Raw genomic sequence first — 20,550 nt, forward strand, 5'->3', positions numbered from 1 at the left:
AAAAGAACCAAAGAAGTCCTTAGTGCCAGTGTTTCATAATGTTTTATAATGTACAAAAACACCTTTACATAATCTTATTTAGTCTTCATAATGCAGAAAATAGGTTTTATAACGCTCATCTTACAGATGATAAAACTGAATTTCAGAAAGATTAAGTGATTTGCTCAAGGCCAAATAGCTAATGATAGCTGCACTGCCTTCAGACTTGGGTCTTTTAACTCTACACCCAGTATTTCTGCTACTTCATGACGAGTACAGACTGGTACTGGTCCTGGTCAGATGATTACAATTGTCTAAAAATGTGCAGATCTTAAAAACGTGAGTTTTTAATCAGTGTAAAAACAATTACTGGTATTTAAAGCAAAGACAAAATTACAAGGCAAGCTAATGGAGCAGATGGGATAGAAACGAGACCTGTTAAGACTCCAAACAAGCAAAGCTGGAACAGCTATACTGCTATAAGCAAGAGTCACTGACCCAGTAACACTGAAAGACTTAGAAACTGACTCTGCCTAGGCACAGATGTTGCTCAAAAACAAAAAGAATGTGTAAGAAATAAAATACTAACCATAGAATTTTACTACAATTAAACCTGTTTAGAAACTTCTGGTAAGTGAATATGTGAAACAGTAACAGCCTTAAGTAATTGTCAAACAGAGCAGCTCTGATGGACGGAGCACATGCAATGCACATGGAAAGAAGTGAAGAAAAATATTACCTTACTTTTGTATTCTTCACGGCTGCTTATATGCTCCCATTGCACCTATGTTTGAAAAATCCATTTAAGCAGGAGAATCCTTCATTCATTCATTCAGTAAAAACGGACTGAACAACTGCTTTACAACAAGCACAGTGCTGGTAGCCCTGCCTTTGAGGAGCTCCGAGTTGTAATAATTACAAGATAATGTGACTGATAACATAACTAACATCTACAAAAATTACAGGACTCCAGAAGATCTTTTGAAAGTGTGGGAGTGGGAGTGGGGGCTGAGTAGATAATAGCCTCTAACCTCTTATCGGCGGACAAGATCCTGTACTGTGATGGACTGATGCATGTTGAAAAGATACAAAGGATTTTAAAGCCACTGTTCTAAATGCATTCTAAAAATCATCAGCATTATTTCCAAATGATTAGCCAATACATTTGTCCATTCCAAATTAAAATTACCCAGAATACTGCACCTGGGAGGTACAACAGAAAAGAACGGTTTCCTTAAGCATTTTAAAAATATAGTAAAAAAAAAAAGAGGTGCTAAGAGGACTTAACAATTAAGATCCAAAAAAAGCCCTGCTTTCAGTACAGAAACATAGTAGTGATATAACATACTAGCTATAAATTCTAAGCAATGATCAGTAAAACACTAACTGAGGAGCCTAAGGAAGACACCACTGTGCCAATCTCCCCTGGTTTCACCCACTGAATCATATGTTCAGCATAGAGATTTATTACAAGAGTATTTCATACTGGCTTCTATCACTGATGCACATTTTCTAGGAGCAGGAAATGGAAATGCACAAGGAAATTACACCAAGCAATTAGAAAAAAAAAATTTTTAACCCATCCTATTGTCTTTCTTTTGTGTCTAACAAAATCAAAGCCATTTCACAAAATGGAAAGGGAAGAAAAATACTGAGAATGAGACAAAATAAATTCCTGCCACCATGCAATTTGGGGATAGGAAAGTAAAAGGAAGCAAAGAAAATTAAGAATGAAGCTGTCCTCTAACAAACAAAGCCTGGACAATGGTACAAGCCCAGATTTTTCACTGACCTTCTTTCAGCTGAAAATTCATTTCACATCATCTCATACACATTTAATAATGGAGGCAAAGATTGATTTAGATCACACTGGCTGGGGGGAAAAAAAAGCAAATCAAGTTTCCCAGGGTATTTCACTTACCTTGTTTTGCAGCCCAAGTTACTGTTTTTCAAGTAGTAAGCCTACTTTTGAATCAGGACATGGGAGAGAACACCACAGGAACTGAAGATGTACCTAAGTTTCATATGCTATTACATGCAAAAACCAACGCAAGCAACAAGTACCTTTGGGTCAAGAAAAGGCACTGCAAAGTGACCACAGGACATCATTTTGCATCCAAATCTTTAGGTTCAAAGATAAGATGGAGGCATATAAGGGATATGAATCTGGCAGTATCTAACAACACAGTATCAACATATGGCCCAACTGTAACTGGTCAACTAAACTTGATGCTACAATAAAATAAAATAAAACACAGAGTAATTCATCCCACCTCCCATCAAGAAAGTGACAATAGTTCTTTGTTACATTCACCACTTCCACTCCAAACACCCTGTCTTTTTTTTTAAAGAGACAGCTCTTTTGGGGGTCACTTTATCTCAGACCTAGGGAAAGTTCTATTATAAATTAATTTTATATCAATGATTTTACCATGTATCAATCATATTATTACACTATATCTATTATATTACATCTGCTATTCCTTAGAGTTCTCTGTACTTCTTACGAGCCAATCCCTTATTATTTCAATCTTCTGTTATAGCAAATAAATCTTTAAATTAAATTCCCTGTCTAAACTACTTTGTAGTCTCTTCCTCCTGATTGGACCCAGGCTGGTACAGATGAGCTGAAACAAAATGCTTATTACAGCCACTTACCTTATACAGGACAGACTTAATGCTTCATGTTTTCCATACATTATTATTTTGTATTCTCACTAAAACTCTGTAACATCCTCTCAACAGTAAGAAAACTGAGGCTCAGAAAACTGTGCAGTCTGTCAACAATAATGCAAACCCAGGTCTGTCCAAAACTCTAGTCCCTGCTGACTCCCTACCATGGCATTTATTTTTTTCTTCACAGAACCTAGCAACCCTTCTTAAAGAACTAAACATCTACATATCGGAAAAGAATGAACAAAGAAGTCCTGGAAGTCTCAGAAAGAGCAGCTTGTGAGGTTGGCCTTGACTGGTGCCTGGGAACTTAGATTTCATGAGGTTCTAGTCCCAGAGCTGGTAAGAGTGGCTCATTGTGCCTGAATTGTCTAACAATACAATTTATGCTGGACACCTGCTTTCCTTCTGGGCATCTAGAATTTGGGTTTGTGCTAAGCAGAGGGTACCTATGTGAACAACCCTTCCTATCCACAGCCAAAAAAAAAAAATTTCAGCACTACGTCTCTAATGAGCTTCACCGGTAGACAACACTGCCACAACTGGCTGGAGGGAAACAGCACAGCCTCTGTGCCACTGCGGGGGGAAAAGTCCTGTAAAATTGAGCCTGATTTCTTCCGGACTGCACCCCATGCACTTTTCTCCTTGGTGATTTTTGCTTTGTATCCTTTCTCTGTTACAAATCACAGCCATGAGTACATCTATACACTGAATTCTGTAAATTCTAGCAAACTACTGGAACCAGAGTAGTCCTGGGGACCCCCAATCAACCTATGATACGCCAAGCATTTTATTAAGCACAAAGGATACAAAGATGAACAGAGCCTTTGCCCTCAAGGAATTTTACAGTCTATTTAAATTTCCCTTCTTTCACTTCTCTGATCTTCACTTCGTAGTCTGTTCACCACTTAAAATAGATTAGATACATTTCCCTGAGCTAAATTTCATTCTTGGTGCTGAAATGATGCTAAATATTTAATAAGTCCATCAGGCAAAATCTGAGATACAAAGCTCTAATAAACTCGAAGGCTACACATATTTTCTCTCCACATTCCCCATCTTACTGTGTTCCTCATTAAAAATAAATTGACAAACCCTTGTACATTGCTGGTAAGAATATAAAATGGTGCAGCTGCTACAGAAAATAGTTTGGCAGTTCCTCAAAAAGTTAAATACAGAACTACCACACAGCCCGGCAATTCCACTCCTAGGTATATTCCCCAAAGAATTAAAAACAGGCCTTCATACAAATTCTTGTACACACTATGCAAAACAGCCAGAGACTGGAAACAACACAAATGTCCATCAATGAATGAATAAATTATGGTATATACAAATATTACTCAGCTATAAAAAGGAACAAAGTACTGATATATGCTACAACATGAATGAACCTTGAAAACTATGACAGTAAGTGAAAGAAGCCAGACATAAAAGGTCATATACTGTGTAATTCTATTTATGTGAAATATCCAGAATAGGTAAATCCATAGAAGCAGAAAGCAGATTGGTGGTTGTCAGAGACTGGAAGGAAGAAGAAATGGAGGGTGACTGCTTAATAGGTACGGGGTTCTTTTGAGGGTTATAAAAATACTGGGAACTAGATAGAGGTGGTGGCTGCACAACAATGTGAATGTGCTAAATTCTACCAAATTATTCACTTTTAAAAGTGAATTTTATGTTATGTGAATTTTATTCTCAATAAGAAATTTTTTCCGAAAAGCAGTGCAGTATACAATACGGTGATAATGAAGAAAACCAACCTTCCTGAGGTTATATGAATGGGTACTTATAGCTTAAAGTAAAATCATTAGGGACTACAATAGAAATAGATTTAAAAAAGTGCTATATCTGAGTATACACTCTGGAAAACTATTTGAAGACTCAAAGTAGTTCTAAGCAATGATAAAGATACTGATGCAGTCAAGTATGTATAAATTTTCTTTGAAAAACCACAGAAAATAAAATGTTTCTAAGTTATTACATGATATTGTATATGATTTTACATATGTATGTATAAACAAATAAAATCAATATTTTAAAGACATTTGCATATTTCATCAACATCCCTAAAAATTTATATATTTAGGGTGGCCTATACTTTCAATGGAAAAACAGCTTAAAGCCTTATATTCAGGGTTTCCTCATACTCAGGCATTTATAGCACATATACGTAACTTTTTTTTCTTAAGCCTAGAAGGATGTATTCCAAAGCGTTTAGTGATTATATGTCTTGGTGTTGAGTTTAGGTTTATGAGTGATACATATATTTTTTCTTTTGCTTATCTGTATTTTCTAACTTTTCGATAACGAACACATATTATTTTTCAATTAACCATCAAAAAACAGAGATAATAACAGTACCTTCTCAGGGATGCTGTGAGGAGTAAACAATACACATAAAGCCCTTAACACAGTAGTCAGGACATTATAAGCATGCATTAAATGTTTGGTAATAGGGGTATTATTATGTTCATGTTTTTGTAAATATTCCTCAGGATACATATCTTTCATCACCTATGGCAAAAGCATTCACCTTAATCCAGGCTTGGGACACCTGAGTCAAGCCTAAATAACTGTAATAATAGCTTCTTAGCTGGTTCAGAAGCTTCCATCCACCTCATCCCAATTTTCTTACCAAGGCCATGGTTACGTTCATCAGACACCACTCATATCACTCCCATGCTAATGGCCCTCCCCTGTTTACGTGATCAAGTTTCCAAAACTCTAAATCTGGCCTCACCTGGTCATTTTCTTTTTCTCCCCATTTATTTATTCCTTCAACAAACTTTTACTGAGGGACATTCATGAGTCTGGCACTATCATAGAAACAGAAAGACAAATGAGTTACTGATTCTTTTAAGGAACTCAGTCTAGTAAGAGACACAGGCATGTAAACAAGCACAACACAAATCATGCAATAAAATGAAATATAAGGTCCAAAGTGAAGAAGTGTACAAGGCTGATAATGGAATGAGAAAGGCACGAAGAAGTCACAAAGAAGAACTCGCGGGAGGCAAGATCTGGATGAGGTTTGAAGGATGACTGCAAACAGCTAATTTCCAGATCTACATTTTACTCAATTTACTTCCCACCTTAGGGTGTTCTCCCACATTGACTCAGCTTAAGTAAAATCTAGCAAAATCCTACCTCCCTTCACAATGCAATTCCTGTAACTATGGATTAGTATATTTTCAAACTATGAGTCAGGACCCATTCATGCCTTATTTAATTTAAGAGGTCTCAAACATTATTGAAAAAAAAAATTAGAGCAGCAGCTCTCAAACTTCTTGGTCTTAGAATCCTTTTACACTCTTAAAAATTATTAACGATCCCGAAGGACTTTTGTTTATGGGAGTTAATAAGTATTGGAATTTGTCTATTAGAAACTAAAACTGAGTAATTTTAAAAATATTTGTTAATTCATTTTAAAATACCAATAATAAATCACTATGCTAACATAAAAATATTTTATGAAAATTAACTATATTTTATAAAGCAAAAAATCTGGTGAGAACAGTGCCACTGTCTTACATTTTTGCAAATATCTTTCACAACCAACTTAATAGAAGATGGCTAAGATACATGCTTCTGCATTCAGTCTGTTGTGATATGTTATTTTGGTTCAAGTGTATGAAGAAAATCTGCCCTTCCACAGATACGTATTTGGAAAACGTGGAGTATTTTAATAGTATTTTCACATATCTATGGATATTCTTCCTTAATATTATACCAAAACTTAAAAAGTAACAGTTTCTTAAAACTTAGTTGCAGTGTGGTATCTGCAACCATACCAATGAATTTTTCATTCTCTGTCATATTAAAACTCATTGGCCTATCTTGTATTTTGAATGAATTTTTACCTATCATGATTATGTAACACTATGCACTGTTCATTTATAAGATACTGGTTCACTAAGTTATAAAGACCTTCTCAATATTGAAACATATTTCATTATATAATATCAATAAAACTAGCTTTTTTCCCCTTCTTTAACTGCAAATGTGTGGTGGTGAAAAAAATAAATGACCACCAGTACAGCTTGGTACCAGTGCCTTGATTCATGCTAGGATGTCAGCAGTTTTCCCATCTCTGCTCATACAGCATCAGTGCAAATGTCAACGTAGTAGGAAAGGCAAGGAATATCTCAGTGTTATAAAGAGTTTTGATCTTGAAGACCCCCTCAGAGGTTCTTGGGCATCTTCAGGGGTCCATGGATCACACTTTAAGAATCACTATACCGGACTACAATAGTACTTCTAAACAGAAAGAAAGAATCAAGTACCTCACTTTAGTAGGGTAAATCATTCCATGAAACTCCTTTTGGTCACACAGATACAGATAAACATCTAACTATATACTACGTTGTCACATAAAAAGGATCTCTTATCATGGGTCATGGTCACAAACCCACGGTCAAACAACCCTTGTGTTGTCACAGTCACCTGAAACTGCTGTTTTGTTGAACTGAAGACTTCACAAGCTTTGCCATTTAAAAAAAAAAAAAAGATACCTCTTAATTAGCCTCAGAGTATAAAGGAAATACATCCCAAAAGGGCAATTCTGCAACATTCCAAAAGTCCCTCTGAGATAGGTCAACATGTGAACAGTTTAGACAGAAAGGTAAATATAGACAAAATAAATTTTAACTGGCATAGATTAGCTATTTCAATAGAGCTTTTATAACAGTCTCCTCACTCACATTGCTATTCAACATCATGTCAAACCAGTTCTGCTGCTATTAGCTGAGTGACTTAGGGCAAGTTGCTCAACCTTTCTGATCTATTATGCCTGTACCTTGAAGAGATGTTAAGATTAGGCATAATATATACCAAGTGCCTAGGAGTGTACCTATCCCTTAGACGAAAACTATTATTATAACAATTTTTACTATATGCTTTGGGTTCACAATCCTCTCATATCCCTCAGTCCCCTAAGATTTGTATGACTGAGTGACAATGAACTTTTCTATTTCCTACCCCTGCTGTTGCATCCAATGCCCTACTGGCTACAACTGCCAATTCTCTGACCTAAATTCTCTGCCATCTACTTCTGGTGTTCCCAGAGCATGTCCCTGAACTTCCTCTTATATTAATTCCCTGGTCAGAAAAAAAGTAATGCTCATTACTTATCAATTCAATGATCTTCTGATTACTGCCATGTTAATTCTTGCTAGGAACTAGTCTAAAAGGCTTTAAATGAAATCATCTGAATCTATTTTTTTTTAGTATCAATTTTAAAACACAAACTTAACTTTCTAAAACATACAGTCAACTACAAAGAATTACGGAAAAAGCTGCCTTTATCAAACTTCATCATACCTGATTCTTGTACCAGCCCCACTACTCAGCTCCTATAGTTCTTCCAGCCCTTTTAGATAATAGTCTCCATTAAGTAAAAGGCACTGAACAGAAAAAGGTGGCCAAGAAAACTATATGTACAGTTTTCTGTAGTACAATTAGATGCTTGAAATAGCTGAGATAAGGGCAAGAGGCAAGGAAATTACCCAGACAGGATGGTGCCGGGTCTCAACTGGTGGCCCTTTCTGAGGGAACAGAACTACTATACAGATCATTACTGAAGGGGGGGGGCACTAATGTACACAGACACTGCAATGTGCTAGATACTTTATACACGGTACTTGACGGTCTAGGTATTACTTCCATTATCAGGCGAGGACACTGATACCCAGAGAGGTTAAATGACAAGATCAAGGCCAAACAACTAGGAAGTGGTAGAGGCAGAGGCACAACTATAACTCCATTCTTTCCATTACATGGCACATAGTGACTTAGCCCAGAAAAGCAATAGGGAAGGTATGTGCATGCTCATCTACACAGTGGGTTAGCCTGTTTCTCTTCTACCAAGTGGGAATAACTGAGAGATAATCTTTTAACCTGTAGTTATCACCCAATTACTCTCACTGGTAGAAAAGCAGTGTTTCTTAAGTTTTAACACGCATGCAGGTCACTGCAGGGTATCTTGTTAAAAACGCAGATTCTGATTCAGTGGATTTGGGGTAGCACCCGAGATTCTGCATTTCTAATAAGATCCCAGGAAATGATGATGCTTCCAGTGCTTGGCCCATACTCAAAACAGATTACAGGCAGAGATTCCCAAACCTGGCTGATCATCAGAATCATCCAGGAATCATTCTAAAATTATAGATTTCTGAGCCCCTCCCTCCTGGACATTCAGTGGTATGTGAAATCTTCTACCTCATAATTCTGTAATTCAAAGAACTGTAGAATCATTAATGACAATAGCCAACGCAAGCACTGATTGAGAACATACCAAATATCTAAGTGCTTTCCATATTGGTTTACTCACCCTCGCCAGCACACTATAATGTTGGTACTTATAGCACCATCATTCCCATTTCAGATGTGAGGAAACCAATGCACCAAGAGACTGCTACCTGTCCAAGGTCAGTCACTGAGTAGCAGAACAGGGGTGGAGACTTGAGCCAGTCTGGTTCCAAAGAGTCTGTGCTCTCAGAAACACATTACCCAACAGTAATGTCGCTGATTTTTACAGATACACAAATGGGTCACTTCAGAAAATGTTGCCTGGAAAGGCTATACTCTTATTCCTCAGATGCTGCCATCATGCATTTAGCCACTGCTAAACTAATCTAGGAGCTCCTGCTCTGGAAAAGAAAACGCCTTCAGAACCGAAACCTATGGCTTTAAATATCTTTAACTGTGACAAAAGCTCATTGTTTGAACACAGATTTGATTTTTTTTTGACAACCCCAAATCAGGAAAAGCCCAGTGTCTGATCAAGCTAGGTATTCTTCATAAATAAAAAAAATGCAGTGTTAGATATTAAAAAGGTTTTCCTTAACCCTCATCTCTGAAGCTGATTCCAAAGCAGAGTTCTTTATGTTTTGCGCAGTGGTTGTATCATCAGAGTCAAAGTGACTATTTTGAAGGGCAATACTCATCTAGATGCACAGACTCTGCTATATTTGTTTAAAAAAAATGAGCCTCTCAGTCATTCCAAAAGAAACACATTTGCCCTTCAGTAGCGGTACAAACACACACGCGTTATGTTCAGAACGACTGTCCTGAAGCCTGCAGTTCTTTCTGCTGCCAAAGCAATTGCTTTGTCTTTCATATTTTTTAAAAAATAAAGTGTTTTATTTATACACACCCATCTCTAGAAAAATACAAACATCAGGCATTAATAAAGCATTTAACTGCATGCAGTACCATAAAAGGCGTCCTACAAAGGCAACTTACATATCCAAAATATGTGCACAAATATCCTCACGTACAAGGGATAAGGGTACACACAAATATGACAGGGAATATAACTATTAAAAGATATTATATTTCTACATCTAGATTAGCTCCTTTGTTAAATGAATATGTCATTTTTCAACAAAGAAAATATTCTGCAAATTCAGAATGATTTACAGATTTTTAAAAAGCAGGCATTAATGCAGACGAGCCCGACTCCACACAACGAACCTCTCTGCTTGCACTGGACTCCCCACATCTTACTGAAGCCACAATTCCCCTGCACAAACTCCCATCCACCACCCCCCACGCACACCCAACTCCCCACCAACCTCACAGGGGTTCCTGGGCTGGTCCATGGAATCTGATGACATCACTCTCTCTTCCTTCCTGGAATTCTAAACCCTGCTGCTCTTCCCTTGCACACAGCTACCATCTCCATGGCAACCTCACCTCCTCCTGCTTCCCTATTGGCTTCATGGAGCAGGATACACAAAAAGGTTTTCCGTTCTCCCCTCACCACCCGCCCCCAAAAAATGATGCTTTCAACAGGAACCTGAGCTATATTTAGCTAGTTGGGATTCAGAGTCCAATGACTAAGAAAACAGAGAAACGTCCTCCTTCCTACATTCCACCCTCCTCTCAACCCCACCCCAAAGTGGCTGCTTCACCTCCTACTCTTTGGCCCCCAACCCAAAGCAAGTGGCAGTAACCGCTGAGCATTAAAAACATCTGGACTGTTCCATATATTAAGGCTGGCACACAGAAAAGTCTCACACTCACCATTCCACCCAACAAGAAAAGAAAAATAAAAAGACAAAAATAAAAGTACGCACTGGTCAAAAAACCAGTGAAGACGTGTTGTGAGCTGAGCATCAGTCTTCTGCTCCTTCCCTCCATCCCAAGCCAGGGACTGGGAATTCCATGCCTAAAGGCAGAGTTCTGAAGAGTCTCCAACCACTTAGAAGACCAAATTCTTTTGTTATTTGCTTGGTATTATTTCCTCCAGCAGAGAAAGAAAAGTAGAAGGAAAAGGGGTGGGAGGTGAAATAGAAAGACGACACATTTCAGCAAACTTGCTAAGCTTAGAAGCACAAATCCTGGGTCGAATTTTCCATCCCAGAGACTGACCTGCTATGTAAACTGGAGCACGTTCTGACATCCCTCATCTCAAAAGTAGCTCCCACACAGGGATGTTATAAGAATTACTGACAAAATTAACGTAAAGTAGTTTAAGTTCCTGGGCCAAAGGAATTGAATAAATAGAGAGTAAGTTGACATCATTAGCAGTGAAATTCCTGTGGATACTAACAGAAATCAACAATCCAACAGGGGAACAACATGAACTTCTAGAAAATTATCCTCTCATAACCATAGATACAGAACAAGATATGCATAATTTCTTGAACCACAGATAGTTCCCCAAAATATGTCTACTTCTAGTAAAATCCAGCTGATCTTTGACTAGAACTCAATTTTGGAATTGGCCCTACTTTTTCTTTGCTTAGTCCTAACTCTAATTTTGAAACTGCTACTTACTCTCCCTAAATGATTGAATATGGACCAGGCCTTCATTTTCCAGCTCAGCTGCCCATTTCCCATTCTAGGGAAATAATTTCTCCTCAGAGCCATACTTGTTAGCTGAACACTGAATCAACCCAGTGGCTAGTCATATATGATTCTAAAGGACAAAGCATCAATTGTAACCAAGGAGGAAAGGCTCCAAGCAGGTCAAAGCCTTATAGTATGAAAGGGAGTGGATTAAAATAAGACACACCCAGGAAAACTGTATTTTCAGTTTGCAAGGCAGAGACGCAGCCCCAGAGCACCAACTCTCCAAAGAAAAAATAGACAAGAAAATAAACTGATTTTGTATAATAAGAAATAGTCATTTGTCCCAAATAGAATTTAAACCATTTGGAACATTTAGCAAAGTCAAACTACCCCACTAATTAACACAGGCATCCAGAACAAGCTTCACAACTGCTACAGAAAACAGCAAAGGATGCAGTAATTGCTAATAAACAAATGAAACTTGCACTGTGGGGTGGGGAGAGGAGGAGAGGGAGAAGGAACACAGCATGATTAGCCCATCTCTGAGATTTGTGCTTCCTTATTTCACCCCAAGTGGACTCGTAACAAGCCACTCCTCGTGTGAAACCTCTCCTGTGTACACCACTGGTCAGAAGGTTCCACAGGATAAATAAGATGAACACTCTTCTAAAAGTTGTCCTTAATACTCTTAAAAACAAACAGAAGGTCAGTCACCTCATTCCACAGTGGGAAGACTAAAGCACAGTTTCCAAGATTGCCTATCCAATCAATTACCGAGCTTGACTTGCATTAGTTACCATTATGAAATCTATCAACAGTGGTCTGGACTAACTGGACTGTTGCAAATAAAGCTCTATTTATCTGTTCTTTCCATTTAAACATGCATTAAGTACACTTATTATGTGCCAGAGGTTTTACATGGTTTGTCATTAATTCTCAAAAATAAAACCAAAAAACTGCAAGTTGCATGTATTCTTACCTCTCTTTGCAAACAGAAACAACAGTTCTAGAGATGTCAATGTGACCAAGATTATATAACTCATTATTTAATTTTTTAGAAAGCCAAAGATCTTAACCCAGATCTGTTTAGACTCCAAAGTCTATTTTTTTCTGCCTGGTCTCCCATTTACAGACAGTTGGGGTTGGAAAAAACAGAAATCACTTTGTATCTGTGTTTTCTTACATTATCAATAAAATACAGGTTGCTTGACATCAAGGTCAATGTTATACTTTTTACGTATTACTAATAGTATTAAACCTTACGCAGGCACTCAATACTTACTAATTTATTATTCTAATCCTATTAGTCTAAACTGGACAAATGCCAATGATTCTACTCAGATATTTTTTAAATTAAAATTGGCTGGAGAAATTATATGCTGAAGTGAAATGACAAAATTTCAGATAACATATTCCGGAATTTAATTTTATAACATTTGAGATGAACAAAATTATCCTCTCATAATGCCTACACTGGCCCAGTCATAATGTCCTAATGCCAACACAGTCTAATCTGCTGAATTTAATCCATAAACCTCAATGCAATCAGGACTATACATTAGATTTATGGTTTCTAAATTCTGCATATAGAACCAGAGCATTTCAAAGTATTTCTCTAGGGGTTCACTAAAATTAAATCAGCTGTCAGGAGGACTATGTTAAAAGAGGCCAAGGTCACATGTCTGATACCCATGTAAACCTGTCAGCATCACTCTCTCCTACTACCACAAAATGCACCCTGTTGTACATACACACCCTGGTTTAACTGAGAAATTAATGCAAAGTATCATTTCTTCCAAAAGAAAATTAAAACCTGTCTAGTAATGTCAAACATTGTCAATGGCTTTTATTCTTTAGAAAATAGCTATTGTCTTTCAGAAAATATGCCCGATCATTCATCCCTCCTTTCAATATCTATTGAAAACCTGCCACCTCCCAGTTGATAAGTCTCAAAAGGATAGCACTGAAGGACAAATAAACACAGATATGTGTGATATGTTACACAGCAGAGATGTATATAGGCACAGTGAGAGGTTAACTCTAGAAGGTGTTGTGGAGAATGAGCTCCAGGAGATTACTTAGGTAAATGAGGCAGGTAAGGGCCTTCCAGGGAGAGAGAACAAAGATTTACGAAGGTATGGTCAGAAGACAACGTTGGTGAACTTAAGAGGACTTTCAAGTACCTTACTGAGGCCAGACTGAGAATTGAGAGATATGACCAGATGAGAGAAGGCAATGAAACATCTTTTAGATTTTCTACCTCATCCAGGCTAGGTTTTCCTAAAATGCTTTACTTTGAGTTAGATTACCATAGAGCAAAAGGGGAAAAAATTTTAATACCACGTAAAGAGTTCCTCTCTTCATAGTTTCCATAAGAATAAAGCTCAATAAAAAGCCACTGCATAGCAAAAAAACAAAATGAAACAAAACACACACACACACACACACACACAAACCACCAAAAAAATGGAAAGGCAACCTATCAAATGGGAGAAAATGTTTGCAAATCATATACCTGATAAGAGGTTAATATCCAAAATACATAAAGAACTCATACAACTCAAGAGCAAACAACAAACAATCTGATTATAAAATGAGCAGAGGATCTGAATAGACATTTTTCCAAAGAAGACATGCAGATGGCCAACAGGTACTTGAAAAGCTTCTCAACATCACTAATCATCAGGGAAATGCAAATCAAAAACACAATAAGACATCACCTCACACCTGCTAGAATGGCTATTATCAAAAAGACAAGAAATAACGAGTGCTGGTGAGGATATGGAGAAAGGGGAACCTTGTACACTGTTGGCAGGAATGTAAATTGGTACAGCCACTATGGAAAACAGAATGGAGGTTCCTTTAAAAATTTAAAATAGAACTACAGTATCATCCAGCAATTCCACTTCTGGGTACTTACCTGACAGAAACAAAAGCACTAATTCAAAAAGATATCTGTACCCCATGTTCACTGCAGCATTATTTACAATAGCCAAGACATGGAAACAACCTAAGTATCCACCGATGGATGAATGAATAAAGAAAATGTGGTTTATATATATACAGTGGAATATTTTTCAGCCATTAAAAGAAGGAAATCCTGCCAACAACACAGATGGACCTTAAGGTTGTTAGGCTAAGTGAAATAAGTCAGAGAAAGACAAATATAAGGTCTCACTTATATGAGGAATCCAAAACCAAAACCAAAAAAAAACCCCCCAAAACCCAAAAAAAACCCAGAGAACAAAAAACTCTCATAGGTACAGAGAACAGACTGGTAGTTGCCAGAGGTAAGGGGTGGAGTTGGGGGTAGATGAAATGAGTGAAGGGGGTCAAAAGGTACAAACTTCCACTTATAAAATAAATAAGACATGGGGATGCAATGGACAGCATGGTGACTACAGTTAATAATACTGTAGTGTATATTCGAAAGTTGCTAAGAGAGTAGATCTTAAAAGTTCTTATCACAAGAAATAAAAATTTATAACTATGTGATAATGGATGTTAACTAGACATATGATGATGATCATTTTACAATATATATGTACACTAAATCATGTTGCATATAACACTAATACAAGGTTATATTTCAATTACATTTCAATTTAAAAAAAAGAATGGTCAAAATGAAGTGTACTCTTCTGAAAATGAAGACTTTAGGGGCTGAAGACCCTTAATAAAAAGGTTCTTCTGTCTGTAGAACAAAACCCAAATTTGCTGCCCTGTGAAAGTTTCCTTATTCTCAGAAAACTGGTTTAAAAAGTGATCAGTGGAGTTTACTCACCAATTTTCTTCTCCTATGGCTGTTTGAAACTCTTTGTGTGTTGAATATTTGACAAGCAAATTAAGGTTAATAAAAGACGCATCTTCATGCCCATACAGCGACCCTAATACAACCATCCCTAATACATAAACACATATATGTATGTGCACACACACATCCTACCAGATTTGACAGGCAAAGGATTTGTACATTTACAAGAGGAAAAGGCTACCAATAAGCACAGCAATCACAGGACAAAAGTAGAATCTAATTTTTAAGAAAAATGTTTTATTTAAGTGACTATATATATATAGAAATGGGTAAAAATCTTAAGTATACAACTCAACGAATTTCCACAAAGTGAACCCACCCATGTAACCAGCATCTAGGTTTAAAAACAAACAAACAAACAAAAAACAAGGAACACTATCAGCACTCTGGAAGCCCATCTCATGTATTTGCAAAGTTACTCCTCCCAGCTCACAATGACTTTAACACCAGAGACTCATTCTGCCTGTTTTTTAACTTCATATAAATGGAATCACACACCGTATACTTTTGTGCTGGCTTCCTTCACTCCACATTATATTTGTAAAACTGATTCATCTGTTGAATATAGCAGTAGGTCATTCATTGTCATCACTGTAAAGTATTCCATTTTATAAATATAGTATGACTTAATGAAAAACATTTTGGTACCATTGAAAGGCATTTGTGTTATTTCCAGCTTAGGGTTATTACTTAAAATGCTGCTACGTACATTCCTGTACAAGTCTTTTGGTGCAAATACGTACATATTTCTGTTAGGTATAACCAGGAGTGAACTGCTCGTTACAGGGTACACTTAGGTTCAGCTTTGATAAATACTGCCAACTGCCAATTTTCTAAAGTTGTACCAATTTACATTCCCACTAGCAGTGCATGAGGGCTCCCGATGCTGAACAAACTCCCTAGCACTTGGTAATGTCTGCTTTTTTCATTTCAGCCATTCTGGAGTTAGTGTAGTAGTATCTCACTGTGACTGTTTGCTTTATCCTGATGATAAATGATGCTGACCACTCTGGGGGCATTTGAATATCATCTTTTGTGAATCACCTATTTAAATCATTTGCCAATTTTTTAACTGGGTTGTTCAAAGATTGATTTATAGGACTTCTTTTACATATTGATTTGTCAGAGTTATTTACATATATTGGATACCAGCCAGATACTATTGGATACTATATTGCAAATATCTTCTCCTACTCTGTGGTTTTCCTTTTTACTTTCTTAATATTGTCTTTTAATGAAAAGATAGTCCTAATTTTAATGTAATCAATCTATCAGGGTTTTTTCTTTTATTATAGTTATTATTCTGGGGGGTCATTAGGTCTATTTATTATTATTATTATATATATATATATATATGTTAATGGAGGTACTGTCGACTAAACCCAGGATCTCATGCATGCTAGGCATGTGCTCCACCATTTGAGCTACACCCTCCCTGCTATTATAGTTATTATTTATGTCCTGGTTCAAATAGAGAATATCATAAGATATTCTCAAGTGTTTTTTTCTAGAAACTTTAATAAAGTAGCATTTAAAATGTGTATTTAAAAAACTCCCAGGCACATCATGTATATAAAATGCACAAGCGAAGTTTTCTTCAAGAAAACAGATCAACCAACTCAAACAATCTGTAAATTAAGCAAGATCACATTAAATTAACTTCATTAAGTACCTTTTAGGATCCTAGGACTGCGTTGGGTGCTGTAAGAGGTAATAGCTATATATGAGGTAACCCCTGACCTAAGTGAATATTGACTTTAGCTGACAGCATACACTTAAAATATTAGCTGTGAAGATTTGGACATCAGAGCTTAGAAATAATAATCCTCTACCATCATCAGCTCTCCAAGCAAACTTCTACTTCAGTAAAAGGAAGCAGGACAAAGGCATTACATCATTACTGCTACTGCCTTAATACACACATCTAAAAACCACATCATTTATGAATTTTCAAGAGTCAATTAAAGATCTTAATATGGTAACAGCTACAAATTCAGTATTTTATAGTTACTACCTAAAAGAAATAGCTGAACCCGAAAGTTATGCAACTTTCCCAGAATAAAACAAATCTCATTCTAGCTAGAGAAGAATGTGACAGAGAGGGGAAAAATATATATGTATACACAATTACTTACCTTTTTTCCCTGGTCTTGGGAAGAAAGGTTATTTAAAAAAAAAAAAAGCATGGTAAGAAAGGGTCCCAGTGAGTTAGGAATCTAATGTATAGATGACCCCCCTTATAAAAGATAAATTTAGGGAAGGTCAATTCCAGGATGAGGAGTTAAAGGGGTAAAACGAAAGAATAGCTATTAAACTGATTTAGATGAGAAGAGAGTTTTTAAAACAGAGTTGCTGAGTCTTCTTTATTCTGTTTTGTAACAAGCATTAAAATGGAATTGTGCTACTCTTCCGAACATGTAGAGCAGTAGGGAAAAGAGAAGTCTGTTCATTTTAGAGGTCAAGGTGGACCATTGCTTCATTGCCTGGGATGCTAGGCCTTAAACATAATTTTGGAAATAATGCAAGACCCCATTAACAGAGCTTAAGAGATGACCTCAAACTAAGGTAGTTTACTAATTTGTTACAAGAAAAAAAGCATAAGGGCTTAAAATTCTTTTATCCAGAAAAATTTCAAAGTCACTATTCTGACCCAAAATAATAAGCAAAGGGTTCGCCAGCTAAGAATTAAGCATGGTTCAACCATTTCCCACGATGTTTATTTATTCAACACACTTTCATGATATGCAACCTACCAGTCTAGGCACCACGTATACAGTGTGAAAAAAAGAGAGTCCCTGCCCTCATGAAGTTTAGTTAAATTGGGGAAAATATTTAAATAAGTAAATAAGCAAATATTTAGCTATAAATCACAATAAATTAAAAAAAAACTGGGGTAAGTATACTTCAACGGTTAGAGAAGGCCTCCTTAGGAAGATGACATAAGCTAACAGGAAAATAATGAAAGGAGTCATCCTAGTGATCCCAACTAAAAACGTCTGGTTGATTCACCCCTATCAATTCCAATTCATTTCTTCCAAGGTTGAAGACTGTCTCTAATCCCAATCTGTCCCTCCATTCTGAGCATTGTCTCTGTTCAAGCAAATCAGCAAGATTTCGTGGTACAGCTGCTTGAACCAGGAACTGCAACTGGCTGCTTCTCCTGCGAGAACGCTTCTCACATTTGACAAGTGCACACACCAAAGACAGCAGAGAGCCGCCAAGGTGATCGCAGGACTCAAAAGCCCCTCATCCAATCTCCTTCCACTTTGCCTTTGAAGATGAGGAAAGGTGTCTATTTGCCTCTAAATCAGAACCTCTGTCTTCCTGCCATTTCAAAAGCAGCTTTTGTACAACTGCATGTGAATCTACAATTACCTCAATAAAATTTTCAACTAAAAAAAAGCAACTTTTTAAGCTGCAAAGCCTCTCTATAAACAGTAAATTGGTTCACCTCCTTCCTCTCTCCAGTGTCATCTTTTCATATATCACAAGGCATGAAGTTAGCATGCCTAAAAAGGGAAGAGGATGATAATAAAATTAAGTTTAAAATGATCTTTAAAAAATGTTAATCACTACATTTCCCTTAGAAGAGAATTTCTTTCTGAGAAGAGTTCAGGCCTTATATGTAACTCAGAGTGTGGAAGAACATGCATCACCTTTGGACCTAGAACACAACGGGTTGGCTGTGTGACATGGGCAAGTGTGGCTTCCTCATCTACAAGGGGAATTAAGGCCACTTCATATTAAATGAGATAATATGAGTCTGACACTTGGCAAACAATAGCCATCCAAAAAACAAGCAAGCAAACAAACACACCTTAGCTGCCTCCTTTTCTTCACAGCTAAAGGGGAATTTTAATAAAGGCAAGAAAGAAGATCCCACTGGTAAACTGAGAACATTAATACAAGCAGCTGACGGTTGAAAATTATCAGGTAATCCTCCATTAGCTTCAATGCTATATTGCTAAGATTTACTCACAAGAAAGGGGACCATGTGACCTATCTTAAGAAATCCCAGTTTCAAACATTCTGACCCATTATTCCCACTAACATCGAAATATCCCAGAAATGCAAATATTTCCATTTCCAAACTGTATCTCTTCGACAACCTTGCTACCTAGAAAGAGCACAAATTTTTTTCATCAGACAATATAGTCCCCATTTAGCACAAGAAAAATGTGATCATCAAAAAAAGAAAAAGAATAATGTGATCACCACATTTACAAGAGGATAAAAGGGACACTAAAAGTATGAACAGGTCAGGAAGACAAATCAATATTGCTGAGAACTTTATTCCTACATAGTATTTTTACATATTCTATCCTAACAAATTCACATTTATGCAACAACATGACTACAGCAGCCAGAGGGTCAGGATGAAACTGTAAAGACCCAAATGACCCCTTAGGCCCAGAGTTTCTGCAATCTATCAGCTAGATGCAGAAAACTGATTCAAACATCAAACATATATCTGAACCAGTCAAACAGGCATCTGAGACAAAAGAGAAAATCAAGTTTATACATAAAATATATCCCTGGTGGAGTCTGGAAGACCCATAAAAATGACCCATAGTCCCTGCAGCTGAGCATGACCACAAAATCCTCTTTGAACCTGTGCAGAGTGCCTGAGATATCCTGCAGTGGTTGAGAAGCTGGCGAAACTCAAGCCTACATCAGAGCACAGACGGTATGCTCCCCTGGCAACAATGCTACGTGGGACATGAGCACAAAACACCTTTCTATCTCTACTGGGCTTAAAGTCACTGTTAAACTCGCCCAGTGGCGCACAGCCAGAAAGGGCCAGCGATACTCAGTTTACAATGTAAACAAACCATGCAATATTCTGAACACTTTGGAAAGGATGCCAGGGTTGAAAAAATTACAAAACAGAGTGGCTTGGTTTTCCTTGTCTGCTTCACATTCTCATGTTCCCACTACCCACTTCCAGCAAATATCTCCCAGGTCCAGGAAAAAAGCCTTCAGCATCTGTCTTTAATTTGGCTATTCCATCCTCTGCCCTCCTCCCTCCTCCCTCCTCCTTTCTCCTTCTCCTTCCCTCTCCTCCTCCTCCCTGCCTCCTCCCTGCCTCCTCCCCATAAGGAATATACATACACACGTACATATTTTTTTTAATGCTCCCTGAAAACAAATAGAAGAGAGATTAGAGTGGAAAGGAGACTAGAATGGGGAGATAAACCGGGCAGGAGAAGCCGGCAGTTTACAAACAGGCACAAAGAGAGCCCGAGATGGTTGCTCTTGAGCCCCAGCAGTCAGGGCTGTTTCTG

At 37.3% G+C, this 20,550-nt stretch overlaps 1 protein-coding gene across 7 annotated transcripts in view; it reads right to left on the reverse strand.

Moving 5' to 3' along the window:
• RBFOX2 (RNA binding fox-1 homolog 2) overlaps positions 1-20,550 on the reverse strand; it is a 239,608-nt gene that overhangs the window by 171,868 nt on the left and 47,190 nt on the right. The gene's annotated exons all lie outside the window — the stretch shown is intronic.

This window comes from Vicugna pacos, chromosome 12, assembly GCF_048564905.1.
Source record: "Vicugna pacos chromosome 12, VicPac4, whole genome shotgun sequence".
Lineage (NCBI taxonomy): Eukaryota > Metazoa > Chordata > Mammalia > Artiodactyla > Camelidae > Vicugna > Vicugna pacos.